The sequence below is a fragment of the Sciurus carolinensis genome, chromosome 7 (assembly GCF_902686445.1).
Source record: "Sciurus carolinensis chromosome 7, mSciCar1.2, whole genome shotgun sequence".
NCBI lineage: Eukaryota > Metazoa > Chordata > Mammalia > Rodentia > Sciuridae > Sciurus > Sciurus carolinensis.
Genome location: NC_062219.1, coordinates 16,530,290 through 16,544,360, shown reverse-complemented (window position 1 = coordinate 16,544,360; position 14,071 = coordinate 16,530,290).

The window sequence follows — 14,071 nt, the reverse complement described above, 5'->3', positions numbered from 1 at the left end:
ACAGTCCTTCCTTCATCCATTCTTGCCCCCCTTCCTAAACCTAACTCTAACCCTAACACTAAACCCTCCCACCCCCCATTATGTGTCATCATCCGCTTATCAGCGATATCATTCATCCTTTGGTTTTTTGAGATTGGCTTATCTCACTTAGCATGATATTCTCCAGTTTCATCCATTTGCCTGCAAATGCAATAATTTTATCATTCTTTATGGCTGAGTAATATTCCATTGTATATATATATATACCACATTTTCTTTATCCATTCATCAATTGAAGGACATCTAGGTTGGTTCCACAATCTGGCTATTGTGAACTGAGCAGCTATGAATATTGATGTGCCTGTATCTCTGTAATATGCTGATTTTAAGTCCTTTGGGTATAGACCAAGGAGAGGGATAGCTGGGTCAAATGGGGGTTCCATTCCAAGTTTTCTAAGGAGTCTCCATACTGCTTTCCAGAGTGGCTGCACTAATTTGCAGCCCCACCAGCAATGTATGAGTGTACCTTTCTCCCCACATCCTCGCCAACACCTGTTGTTGCTTGTATTCTTGATAATCGCCATTCTAATTGGGGTGAGATGGAATCTTAGGGTGGTTTTGATTTGCATTTCTCTTATTACTAGAGATGTTGAACATTTTTCCATATGTTTGTTGATTGCTTGTAGATCTTCTTCTGTGAAGTGTCTATTCATTTTCTTAGCCCATTTGTCGATTGGATTATTTGCATTCTTGGTGTAGAGTTTTTTGAGTTCTTTATATATTCTGGAGATTAGTGCTCTATCTGAAGTATGATTGGCAAAGATTTTTCTCCCACTCTGTAGGCTCTTTCTTCGCATTGCTGATAGTTTCCTTTGCTGAGAGAAAGCTTTTTAATTTGAATCTATTCCAGTTATTGATTCTTGCTTTTATTTCTTGTGCTATGGGAGTCCTGTTGAGGAAGTCTGGTTCTAAGCCAACATGTTGAAGCTCTGGACCTACTTTTTCTTCTATAAGATGCAAGGTCTCTGGTCTGATTCCGAGATCCTTAATCCATTTTGAGTTTAGTTTCGTGCATGGTGAGAGATATGGGTTTAGTTTCATTCTGTTGCATATGGATTTCCAATTCTCCCAGCACCATTTGTTGAAGAGGCTATCTTTTCTCCATTGCATATTTTTGGCCCCTTTGTCTAGTATGAGAAAATTGTATTTATTTGGGTTTGTGTCCATGTCCTCTATTCTGTACCATTGATCCACCTTTCTATTTTGGTACCAATACCATGCCGTTTTTGTTACTATTGCTTTGTAGTAGAGTTGAAGATCTGGTATTGCAATACCCCCTGCTTCACTCTTTCTGCCAAGGATTGCTTTAGCTATTCTGGGTTTTTTATTCTTCCAGATGAATTTCATAATTGCTTGCTCTATTTCTGTAAGGTACATCATTGGGATTTTAATTGGAATTGCATTGAATCTGTATAGCACTTTTGGTAGTATGGCCATTTTGACAATATTAATTCTTCCTATCCAAGAACATGAGAGATCTTTCCATCTTCTAAGGTTTTCTTTAATTTCTTTCTTAGTGTTCTGTAGTTCTCATTGTAGAGGTCTTTCACCTCTTTTGTGAGATTGATTCCCAAGTATTTTATTTTTTTTGAGGCTATTGTGAATGGGGTAGTTTTCCTAATTATTCTTTCTGAAGATTCATCACTTATGTATAAAAATGCCTTAGATTTATGTGCATTGATCTTATATCCTGCTACTTTACTGAATTCACTTATGAGTTCTAAAAGTTTTCTGGTGGAATTTCCTGGATCCTCTAAGTATACAATCATATCATCAGCAAATAGGGATAGTTTGAGTTCTTCTTTTCCTATTTGTATCCCTTTAATTTCTTTGGTCTGTCTAATTGCTCTGGCTAGAGTTTCAAGGACAATATTGAATAGAAGTGGTGAAAGGGGCATCCCTGCCTTGTTCCAGTTTTTAGAGGGAATGCTTTCAGTTTTTCACCATTTAGAATGATATTAGCCATGGGCTTAGCGTAGATGGCCTTTACAATGTTAAGGAATGTTCCCACTATCCCTATTTTTTCTAGTGTTTTGAGCATGAAGGGGTGCTGTATTTCATCAAATGCTTTTTCTGCATCTATCGAAATAATCATGTGATTCTTGACTTTAAGTCTATTGATATGGTGAATTACATTTATTGATTTCCTGATTTTGAACCAACCTTGCATCCCTGGGATGAAACCCACTTGATCATGGTGCACTATCTTTTTAATATGTTTTTGTGTGCGATTTGCTAAAATTTTGTTGAGAATTTTTGCGTTGATGTTCATTAAGGATATTGGTCTGAAATTTTCTTTCCTCGATGTGTCTCTGTCTGGTTTAGGTATCAGGGTAATATTGGCTTCATAGAATGAGTTTGGGAGGGTTCCCTCCTCTTCTATTTCATGGAATACTTTGAGAAGTATTGGAATGAGCTCTTCTTTAAAGGTTTTGTAGAACTCGGCTGAGAACCCATCTGGTCCTGGACTTTTCTTTGTTGGTAGGCTTTTGATGACTTCTTCTATTTCATTACTTGAAATTGGTCTATTTAAATTGTGTATGTCCTCCTCATTCAGTTTAGGAAATTCATATGTCTCTAGAAACCTGTTGATGTCTTCAAAATTTTCTATTTTGTTGGAGTATAGATTTTCAAAATAGCTTCTAATTATGTTTTGTATTTCAATCGTATCTGTTGTGATATTTCCTTGTTCATTCTGAATTTTAGTGATCTGGGTTTTCTCTTGTCTTCTCTTTGTTAGTGTGGCTAAAGGTTTATCAAATTTGTTTATTTTTTCGAAGAACCAACTATTTATTTTGTCAATTTTTTGTATTGTTAATTTTGTTTCAATTTCATTGATTTCAGCTCTGAGTTTAACTATTTCCTGTCTTCTACTACTTTTGGTGTTGGTCTGTTCTTCTTCTTCCAGGGCTTTGAGCTGTAGTGTTAGGTTGTTTGTTTGTTGAGTTTTACTTCTTTTATTGAATGCGCTCCATGAAATAAATTTTCCTCTAAGTACTGCTTTCACAGTGTCCCAGAGATTTTGATATGATGTTTCTTTGTTCTCATTTACCTCTAAGAATTTTTAAATTTCCTTCCTAATATCTTCTGTTATCCATTCATCATATAATAGCATATAGTTTAATCTCCAGGTTTTTGAGTAGTTTCTGCTTTTTACTCTTTCATTTATTTCTAACTTCAATCCATTATGATCTGATAGAATACAAGGTAGTGTCTCTATCTTCTTGTATTTGCTGACATTAGCTTTGTGGCATAATATATGGTCGATTTTAGAGAAGGATCCATGTGCTGCTGAGAAGAAAGTGTATTCGCTCTTGGTTGGGTGGTATATTCTATAAATGTCTGTTAAGTCTAAATTATTGATTGTGTTATTGAGATCTATGGTTTCTTTGTTCAATTTTTGTTTGGAAGATCTGTCCAGTGGTGAGAGAGGTGTGTTAAAATCACCTAGTATTATTGTGTTATGGTCTATTTGGTTTCTAAAATTGAGAAGGATTTGTTTAACATACATGGATGAGTCACTCTTTGGGGCATAGATGTTTATGATTGTTATATCTTGCTGATTTATGCTTCCCTTAAGCAGTATGAATTGTCCTTCTTTATCCCTTCTGACTAACATTGGCTTGAAGTCCACATTATCTGAAATGAGGATGGATACTCCAGCTTTTTTGCTGAGTTCATGTGCATGGTATGTTTTTCCCCATCCTTTCACCTTTAGTCTATGGGTATCTCTTTCTATGAGGTGAGTCTTTTGCTGGCAACATATTGTTGGATCTTTCTTTTTAATCCAATCTGCCAGTCTATGTCTTTTGATTGATGAGTTCAGGCCATTAACATTCAGGGTTATTATTGAGATATGATTTGTATTCCTGGTCATTTGGTTCATTTTTTAAATTTTATTTATTTATTTTTTTTTGACATGACTTGGTTCCTCCTTTATTTGACAATTCCTTTAGGATAATTCCTCCCTTTGCTGATTTGCTTCTTTGTTTTTTATCTCTTCCTCATGGAATATTTTGCTGAGAATGTTCTGTAATGCTGGCTTACTTTTTGTAAATTCTTTTAGCTTTTGTTTATCATGGAAGGATTTTATTTCATCGTCAAATTTGAAGGTAAGTTTTGCTGGGTATAAGATTCTTGGTTGGCATCCATTTTCTTTCAGAGCTTGAAAAATGTTGTTCCAGGCCCTTCTAGCTTTTAGGGTCTGGATTGAAAAATCTGCTGATATCCGTATTGGTTTCCCCCTGAATGTAATTTGGTTCTTTTCTCTCACAGCCTTTAAAATTCTGTCTTTATTTTGTATGTTAGGTATTTTCATTATAATGTGCCTCGGTGTGGGTCTGTTGTAATTTTGTGTATTTGGAGTCCTATAAGCCTCTTGAACTTGATTTTCCATTTCATTCTTCAGATTTGGGAAATTTTCTGATATTATTTCATTGAATAGATTGTTCATTCCTTTGGTTTGTTTCTCTAAGCCTTCCTCAATCCCAGTAATTCTCAAATTTGGCCTTTTCATGATATCCCATAGTTCTTGGAGATTCTGTTCACGATTTCTTACCATCTTCTCTGTTTGTTCAACTTTGTTTTCGAGGTTAAATATTTTGTCTTCAATATCTGAGGTTCTGTCTTCCAGGTGTTCTATCCTATTGGTTATGCTTTCTATGGAGCTCTTAATTTGGTTTATTGTTTCCTTCATTTCAAGGATTTCTGTTTGTTTTTTTTTTCAATATCTCTAACTCTTTATTGAAATGATCTTTTCCTTCCTGAATTTGCTCTGTTAACTGTCGATTGGAGCGATCATTTAATGCCTGCATTTGCTCTTTCATCTCATCGTTTGCTTCCCTAATCATTTTAATTATGTACATTCTGAGCTCCCTTTCTGTCATTTCTTCTGCCATGCTGTCATTGGATTTTATTGATGTAACATCTAGATTTGTTTGGGGCATTTTCTTCTCTTGTTTTCTCATATTGTTCAGGAATCAGTGGGTCATTAAGATATTGAAGATTTCCTCTATTGACTTATAATGTCCCTGAAGATTTCTAGTATATCCCCTCTTATCCTTCAGTAGCCTGACGTCTTGGAGGAAGTTGATAATGCGGTGCTCCACAACGAAGCTGCCTCTCTAGGGTTGGTGACCCTCAGGTGGGGTATATTCCCTGCTAGTGGGCAGAGGTGCCTCCACTTGTTGACCAATGGTCATCCAAAGGGGAAATAGGCTGCAGGCTGAGACAAGGCCTGTTTGAGCCTGTGTCTCTGGTTTTACCGTCCTTGTGGGAAAACCTCACCTGGCAGGGAAGACTCACCCGGTGGGGAGGTCTCGCTGATCAGTTCCCCTCCTAGAGGTTCCCCTCAATCTACAACTAATGCCTGGGCTGGGCTGTCTTCCTCTGCAATGTTCCCAGGGTCCCGGACCTACCTCCTGGGCCTGGGAGCCTCACCCTTCGCAGACGAGTCTCCTTAGGCTGCCTCTTCTCAGAGAATCTGCCCGCAGTCCTGGAAACTTCACTCTGCCCCTAGGCGTGTCTCTGTGCGGCTCTTCCAGCAAGAAGCCAGTCCTGGGACCCTGCTCTTCACCTAATCGCCTGGTTATGTGGCCCTCCTCTGAGCCGCCACCTGGAGCCCTGTACAATAGCTCCGAGACCCAGAGACCCGCCACACACCTCCTCCTCCCGACAGCCACCTGGTGTTCCGATGCAGTCACTAGGAATCCAAGCAACTCACTTCGCATCTCCTCCTCCCACCAACCGCCCGTAACCCTAGGCAGTCACTCCGAGTCCAAGTGACCCCCCCTGTTCCTCCTCCTCCTCGGGGTAGCCCCCCGGGTGTTCAGGAGCGGTTGCTCGGAGACCAAGCGACCCACTACACTCCTCCCCAGGCAGGCCACCGGTGTTCAGGAGCGGTCACTTTTAGTCTAATCAACTCACCACTCGCCTCCTCCTCTGGCAACCGCCTGTGGCTCTGATGCAGTCACTCCTAGACCAAGCGACCCGCCGCACTTCTCCTCTTCCTCCGAGCAACCCCCCCGGTGCTCAGATGTGGTTGTTCTGAGTCCAAACAGCTTGCCACGCAGCTCCTCCTCAGGCAGCCGCCCAGAGCCCGGGTGGTTGCTCCGAGTCCAAGCGCTATGCTGAGCCACCTCCTCTACGATGATCCCAGTTGTCCGTGTTTACTGCTCTAGCGGGGGGAGGGGCGTCTCGCTGAGCAACTCTACTTCACAAAGTTCCCTGCGTTCCAGGGCTACCGCCCCATCCGGGACGCCTCCCCAACGGGAGAGACTCACCCGGCGACTTTGAGTTGGTCCCAAGTCTCTCAATATCTCCTCTTTTGAATCTTGCTTCCTGGAGCAACATGAAATGCAGCCGCCCTCTAGTCCGCCATCTTGAAAAACCTCAACAACTTACTTCTAATTGAAAGTGAGTTCAGCTTGAGGATAACAACAAAAAAATCACTATCAAGGGTGAAGTACCTTGGGTAAAGCCAGAAAAAATTTCATTCCTTAGGCAAAAAAACATTGGTTTTGAGCCAGCAAAATATTTGAGATTGCCATCTAGACTACCTATTAGTTTAAGAGTGATCCTTAGGGCGTTTCAAGATGGCAGACTAGAGGGCGGATGCATTTCATGTTGCTCCAGGACTCAGAATTCAAAAGAGGAGATATTGAGAGACTTGGGACCAACTCAAAGCCGCCGGGTGAGTCTCTCCCGTTGGGGAGGTGTCCCGGATGGGGCAGTAGTCCCGGAATGCAGGGAACGTCGTGAAGTAGAGTTGCCCAATGAGACACCCCTCCCCCTGCTGGAGCGGTGAACTCGGACAACTGGGAGCATCGTAGAGGAGGCTGCTCAGCACAGCGCTTGGACTCGGAGCAACCACCCGGGCTCTGGGTGGCTGCCCAGAGGAGGAGCTGCACGGTGAGCTGTTTGGACTCAGAACGACTGCTCCTGAACACCAGGGGCTGCCCAGAGGAGGAGGAGGAGCACGGCGGGTCATTTGGACTTGGAGTGACGACACCAGGGCTACGGGTGGTTGGCGGGAGGAGGAGGTGCGCAGTGAGTTGCTTGGACTCCTGGCGACGGCACCAGAACACCGGGCGGCTGCCCAGAGGAAAAGGCGTGCGGCAGGTCGCTGGGACTCGGAGCGACTGTATGGGGCTCCAGGTGGCTGGTCAGAGGAGGGGTCGCATAGCCAGGCAATTAGGTGCAGAACAGGTCCCAGGACCTAGGCGGCTTCTTGCTGGAAGAGCTGCACAGAGACACGCTTAGGGGTGGAGCGAAGGTTCCAGGACTGCGGGCAGATTCTCTGAGAAGAGGCAGCCTAAGGAGACTCGTCTGCGAAGGGTGAGGCTCCCAGGCCCAGGAGGTAGTTCCGGGACCCTGGGAACGTTGCAGAGGAAGGCAGCCCAGCCCAGGTGGTAGTTGTGGATTGAGGGGAACCCCTAGGAGGGGAACTGATCAGCGAGACCTCCCCACCGGGTGAGTCTTCCCTGCCAGGTGAGGTTTTCCCACAAGGACGGTAAAACCAGAGACACAGGCCCAAACAGGCCTTGTCTCAGCCCGCAGCCTATTTCCCCTTTGGATGACCATTGGTCAACAAGTGGAGGCACCTCTGCCCACTAGCAGGGAATATACCCCACCTGAGGGTCACCACCCCTAGAGAGACAGCTTCCTTGTGGAGCACCGCATTATCAACTTCCTCCAAGACGTCAGGCTACTGAAGGATAAGAGGGGATATACTAGAAAACTTCAGGGACATTATAAGTCAATAGAGGAAATCTGCAAAATCTCAGCGGTCCACTGATACCTGAACAATATGAGAAAACAAGAGAAGAAAATGCCCCAAACAAATCTAGATGTTACATCAATAAAATCCAATGACAGCATGGCAGAAGAAATGACAGAAAGGGAGCTCAGAATGTACATAATTAAAATGATTAGGGAAGCAAACGATGAGATGAAAGAGCAAATGCAGGCATTAAATGATCGCACCAATCAACAGTTAACAGAGCAAATTCAGGAAGGAAAAGATCATTTCAATAAAGAGTTAGAGATATTGAAAAAAACAAACAAACAGAAATCCTTGAAATGAAGGAAACAATAAACCAAATTAAGAGCTCCATAGAAAGCATAACCAATAGGATAGAACACCTGGAAGACAGAACCTCAGATATTGAAGACAAAATATTTAACCTCGAAAACAAAGTTGAACAAACAGAGAAGATGGTAAGAAATCATGAACAGAATCTCCAAGAACTATGGGATATCATGAAAAGGCCAAATTTGAGAATTATTGGGATTGAGGAAGGCTTAGAGAAACAAACCAAAGGAATGAACAATCTATTCAATGAAATAATATCAGAAAATTTCCCAAATCTGAAGAATGAAATGGAAAATCAAGTTCAAGAGGCTTATAGGACTCCAAATACACAAAATTACAACAGACCCACACCAAGGCACATTATAATGAAAATACCTAACATACAAAATAAAGACAGAATTTTAAAGGCTGTGAGAGAAAAGAACCAAATTACATTCAGGGGGAAACCAATACGGATATCAGCAGATTTTTCAATCCAGACCCTAAAAGCTAGAAGGGCCTGGAACAACATTTTTCAAGCTCTGAAAGAAAATGGATGCCAACCAAGAATCTTATACCCAGCAAAACTTACCTTCAAATTTGACGATGAAATAAAATCCTTCCATGATAAACAAAAGCTAAAAGAATTTACAAAAAGTAAGCCAGCATTACAGAACATTCTCAGCAAAATACTCCATGAGGAAGAGATAAAAAACAAAGAAGCAAATCAGCAAAGGGAGGAATTATCCTAAAGGAACTGTCAAATAAAGGAGGAACCAAGATGTGTCAAAAAATAAATAAATAAATAAATAAAATTTTAAATATGAACCAAATGACCGGGAATACAAATCATATCTCAATAATAACCCTGAATGTTAATGGCCTGAACTCATCAATCAAAAGACATAGACTGGCAGATTGGATTAAAAAGAAAGATCCAACAATATGTTGCCTGCAAGAGACTCACCTCATAGAAAGAGATACCCATAGACTAAAGGTGAAAGGATGGGGAAAAACATACCATGCACATGAACTCAGCAAAAAAGCTGGAGTATCCATCCTCATTTCAGATAATGTGGACTTCAAGCCAATGTTAGTCAGAAGGGATAAAGAAGGACATTTCATACTGCTTAAGGGAACCATAAATCAGCAAGATATAATAATCATAAACATCTATGCCCCAAAGAGTGACTCATCCATGTATGTTAAACAAATCCTTCTCAATTTTAGAAACCAAATAGACCATAACACAATAATACTAGGTGATTTTTAACATGCCTCTCTCACCACTGGACAGATCTTCCAAACAAAAATTGAACAAAGAAACCATAGATCTCAATAACACAATCAATAATTTAGACTTAACAGACATTTATAGAATATACCACCCAACCAAGAGCGAATACACTTTCTTCTCAGCAGCACATGGATCCTTCTCTAAAATCGACCATATATTATGCCACAAAGCTAATGTCAGCAAATACAAGAAGATAGAGACACTACCTTGTATTCTATCAGATCATAATGGATTGAAGTTAGAAATAAATGAAAGAGTAAAAAGCAGAAACTACTCAAAAACCTGGAGATTAAACTATATGCTATTATATGATGAATGGATAACAGAAGATATTAGGAAGGAAATTTAAAAATTCTTAGAGGTAAATGAGAACAAAGAAACATCATATCAAAATCTCTGGGACACTATGAAAGCAGTACTTAGAGGAAAATTTATTTCATGGAGCGCATTCAATAAAAGAAGTAAAACTCAACAAACAAACAACCTAACACTACAGCTCAAAGCCCTAGAAGAAGAAGAACAGACCAACACCAAAAGTAGTAGAAGACAGGAAATAGTTAAACTCAGAGCTGAAATCAACGAAATTGAAACAAAAAAAAAAAACAATACAAAAAATTGACAAAATAAATAGTTGGTTCTTCGAAAAAATAAACAAAATTAATAAACCTTTAGCCACACTAACAAAGAGAAGACGAGAGAAAACCCAGATCACTAAAATTCAGAATGAACAAGGAAATATCACAACAGATACGATTGAAATACAAAACATAATTAGAAGCTATTTTGAAAATCTATACTCCAACAAAATAGAAAATTTTGAAGACATCAACAGGTTTCTAGAGACATATGAATTGCCTAAACTGAACGAGGAGGACATACACAATTTAAATAGACCAATTTCAAGTAATGAAATAGAAGAAGTCATCAAAAGCCTACCAACAAAGAAAAGTCCAGGACCAGATGGGTTCTCAGCCGAGTTCTACAAAACCTTTAAAGAAGAGCTCATTCCAATACTTCTCAAAGTATTCCATGAAATAGAAGAGGAGGGAACCCTCCCAAACTCATTCTATGAAGCCAATATTACCCTGATACCTAAACCAGACAGAGACACATTGAGGAAAGAAAATTTCAGACCAATATCCTTAATGAACATCAACGCAAAAATTCTCAACAAAATTTTAGCAAATCACATACAAAAACATATTGAAAAGATAGTGCACCATGATGAAGTGGGTTTTATACAGGGATGTAAGGTTGGTTCAACATCAGGAAATCAATAAATGTCATCACCATATCAATAGACTTAAAGTCAAGAATCACATGATTATTTCGATAGATGCAGAAAAAGCATTTGATGAAATACAGCACCCCTTCATGCTCAAAACACTAGAAAAAATAGGGATAGTGGGAACATTCCTTAACATTGTAAAGGCCATCTACGCTAAGCCCATGGCTAATATCATTCTAAATGGTGAAAAACTGAAAGCATTCCCCCTAAAAACTGGAACAAGGCTGGGATGCCCTCTTTCACCACTTCTATTCAACATCGTCCTTGAAACTCTAGCCAGAGCAATTAGACAAACCAAAGAAATTAAAGGGATATGAATAGGAAAAGAAGAACTCAAACTATCCCTATTTGCTGATGATATGTTTATATACTTAGAGGATCCAGGAAATTCCACCAGAAAACTTTTAGAACTCATAAGTGAATTCAGTAAAGTAGCGGGATATAAGATCAATACACATAAATCTAATGCATTTTTATACATAAGTGATGAATCTTCGGAAAGAATAATTAGGAAAACTACCCCATTCACAATAGCCTCAAAAAAAATAAAATACTTGGGAATCAATCTCACAAAAGAGGTGAAAGACCTCTACAATGAGAACTACATGATACTAAAGAAAGAAATTAAAGAAAACCTTAGAAGATGGAAAGATCTCCCATGTTCTTGGATAGGAAGAATTAATATTGTCAAAATGACCATACTACCAAATGTGCTATACAGATTCAATGCAATTCCAATTAAAATCCCAATGATGTACCTTACAGAAATAGAGCAAGCAATTATGAAATTCATCTGGAAGAATAAAAAACCCAGAATAGCTAAAGCAATCCTTGGCAGAAAGAGTGAAGCAGGGGGTATTGCAATACCAGATCTTCAACTCTACTACAAAGCAATAGTAACAAAAACGGCATGGTATTGGTACCAAATAGAAAGGTGATCAATGGTACAGAATAGAGGACATGGACACAAACCCAAATAAGTACAATTTTCTCATATTAGACAAAGGGGCCAAAAATATGCAATGGAGAAAAGATAGCCTCTTCAACAAATGGTGCTGGGAGAATTGGAAATCCATATGCAACAGAATGAAACTAAACCCATATCTCTCACCATGCACGAAACTAAACTCAAAATGGGTCAAGGACCTCGGAATCAGACCAGAGACCCTGCAGATTATAGAAGAATAAGTAGGTCCAGATCTTCAACACATCAGCTTAGGACCAGACTTCCTTAGCAGGATTCCCATAGCACAAGAAATAAAAGCAAGAATCAATAACTGGGATAGATTCAAACTAAAAAGCTTTCTCTCAACAAAGGAAACTATCAGCAATGCAAAGAAAGAGCCTACAGAGTGGGAGAAAATCTTTGCCAATCATACTTCAGATAGAGCACGAATTTCCAGAATATATAAACAACCCAAAATACTCTACATGAAGAATGCAAATAAACCAATCAACAAATGGGCTGAGGATATGAACAGACACTTCACAGAAGAAGATCTACAAGCAATCAACAAACATATGAAAAAACGTTCACCATCTTTAGTAATAAGAGAAATGCAAATCAAAACCACCCTAAGATTCCATCTCACCCCAATTAGAATGGCGACTATCAAGAATACAATCAACAACAGGTGCTGGAGAGGATGTGGGGAAAAAGGTACACTCATACATTGCTGGTGGGGATGCAAATTAGTGCAGCCACTCTGGAAAGCAGTGTGGAGATTCCTTAGAAAACTTGGAATGGAACCCCCATTTGACCCAGCTATCCCTCTCCTTGGTCTATACCCAAAGGACTTAAAAGCAGCATACTACAGAGATACAGCCACATCAATATTCATAGCTGCTCAATTCACAATAGCCAGATTGTGGAACCAACCTAGATGTCCTTCAATTGATGAATGGATAAAGAAAATGTGGTATATATATACAATGGAATATTACTCAGCCATAAAGAATAATAAAATTATGGCATTTTCAGGCAAATGGATGAAATTGGAGAATATCATGCTAAGTGAGATAAGCCAATCTCAAAAAACCAAAGGATGGATGATATCGCTGATAAGCGGATGATGACACTTAATGGGGGGTGGGAGGGGTTAGTGTTAGGGTAGGGTTAGGGAGGGGGATAAGAATGGAGGAAGGAAGGACTGTATAGAGGGAAAAGAGGTGTGGGAGGGGTGGGGGGAAGGGAAAAAATAACAGAATGAATCAAACATCATTACCCTATGTAAATTTATGATTACACAAATGGTAGGCCTTTACGTCATGTACAAACAGAGAAACAACATGTATCCCATTTGTTTACAATTAAAAAAAAAGAGTGATCCTTAAATTCTACTTACATAAACAAATTTAGCCGAATCACTGGTTTTAAATACTCTACAATGTGAAGGAAGCATGAAATGCCATTCATTCTCTATGAAGTTTTATTGGTCAGGGTTCTCCAGGGAAACAGAATGAAGAAACTTATTGTAGAAATTGGCTTATGGGTTACAGAGTCAAGAAATTCCAGTCTTTGTCTGTAGGCTGGTGAATCAGGAAAACCAGGGGTATAATTCTGTTTGAACCAAAGACCTGGGACTGGGGGCTGATTGTGCAAGTCCTGAACCGAGTCATGGAGCCTGAGAAACAGTGATGTTTGTCATGTCCCAGGACGGGAGGAGACGGACATCTCAGATCACATGGAGGAATTTACCCTGCCAAAGCATTTGACTTTTGGTTTGTTGGGGCCCTGAGAGAAATGAATGATGCCTGCTCACACTAGGGAGGGAGACTTCTTTGCTCAGTCAACTGCTTTAAAAGTAAATGTTTCAAAACAAAAACACCATCAGAGAAACACCCAGAAATAATGTTTCCCTAGGTATCAGGGTATCTCTTAGGTAGTGGGGTGACACATAAAATTAGCTACCACATTGATTATAGAAAAAATTCCAAACTTAAGATGTTTTTTAAAACATAGATGTTTATTCAAATACAACACAAATAAGAAGAGACCTGAAGTTAACAATGATGTCTGCCATGGTACTTTACCGACAATATTGCACCATCAAGGTAGTTTTAGTTAGCTTTTCATCACTGTGACAAAACATCTGGAGACAGTAACCTGAAGGAGGAAAGATTAATTTTTGGGTCACTGTTTCAGAAGTTTTAGTCCAAGTTTGACTGACTGCATTACTTTTGGGCCTGAGGAAATCAGAGTATCAATGCAGTAGTAGCTGTGGCAGAAGAGATTCCTCACCTTATGGTAGCAATGATAAATAATTTAATCTCTTTAAAAAGAGAGAGAGAGGGAGGAAGGGGCCTGGGACATATACAGAGTGACCCTACTACTCCCCTCCTAACGTTTGCATCACCTCTCAATAGCACCTAGCCA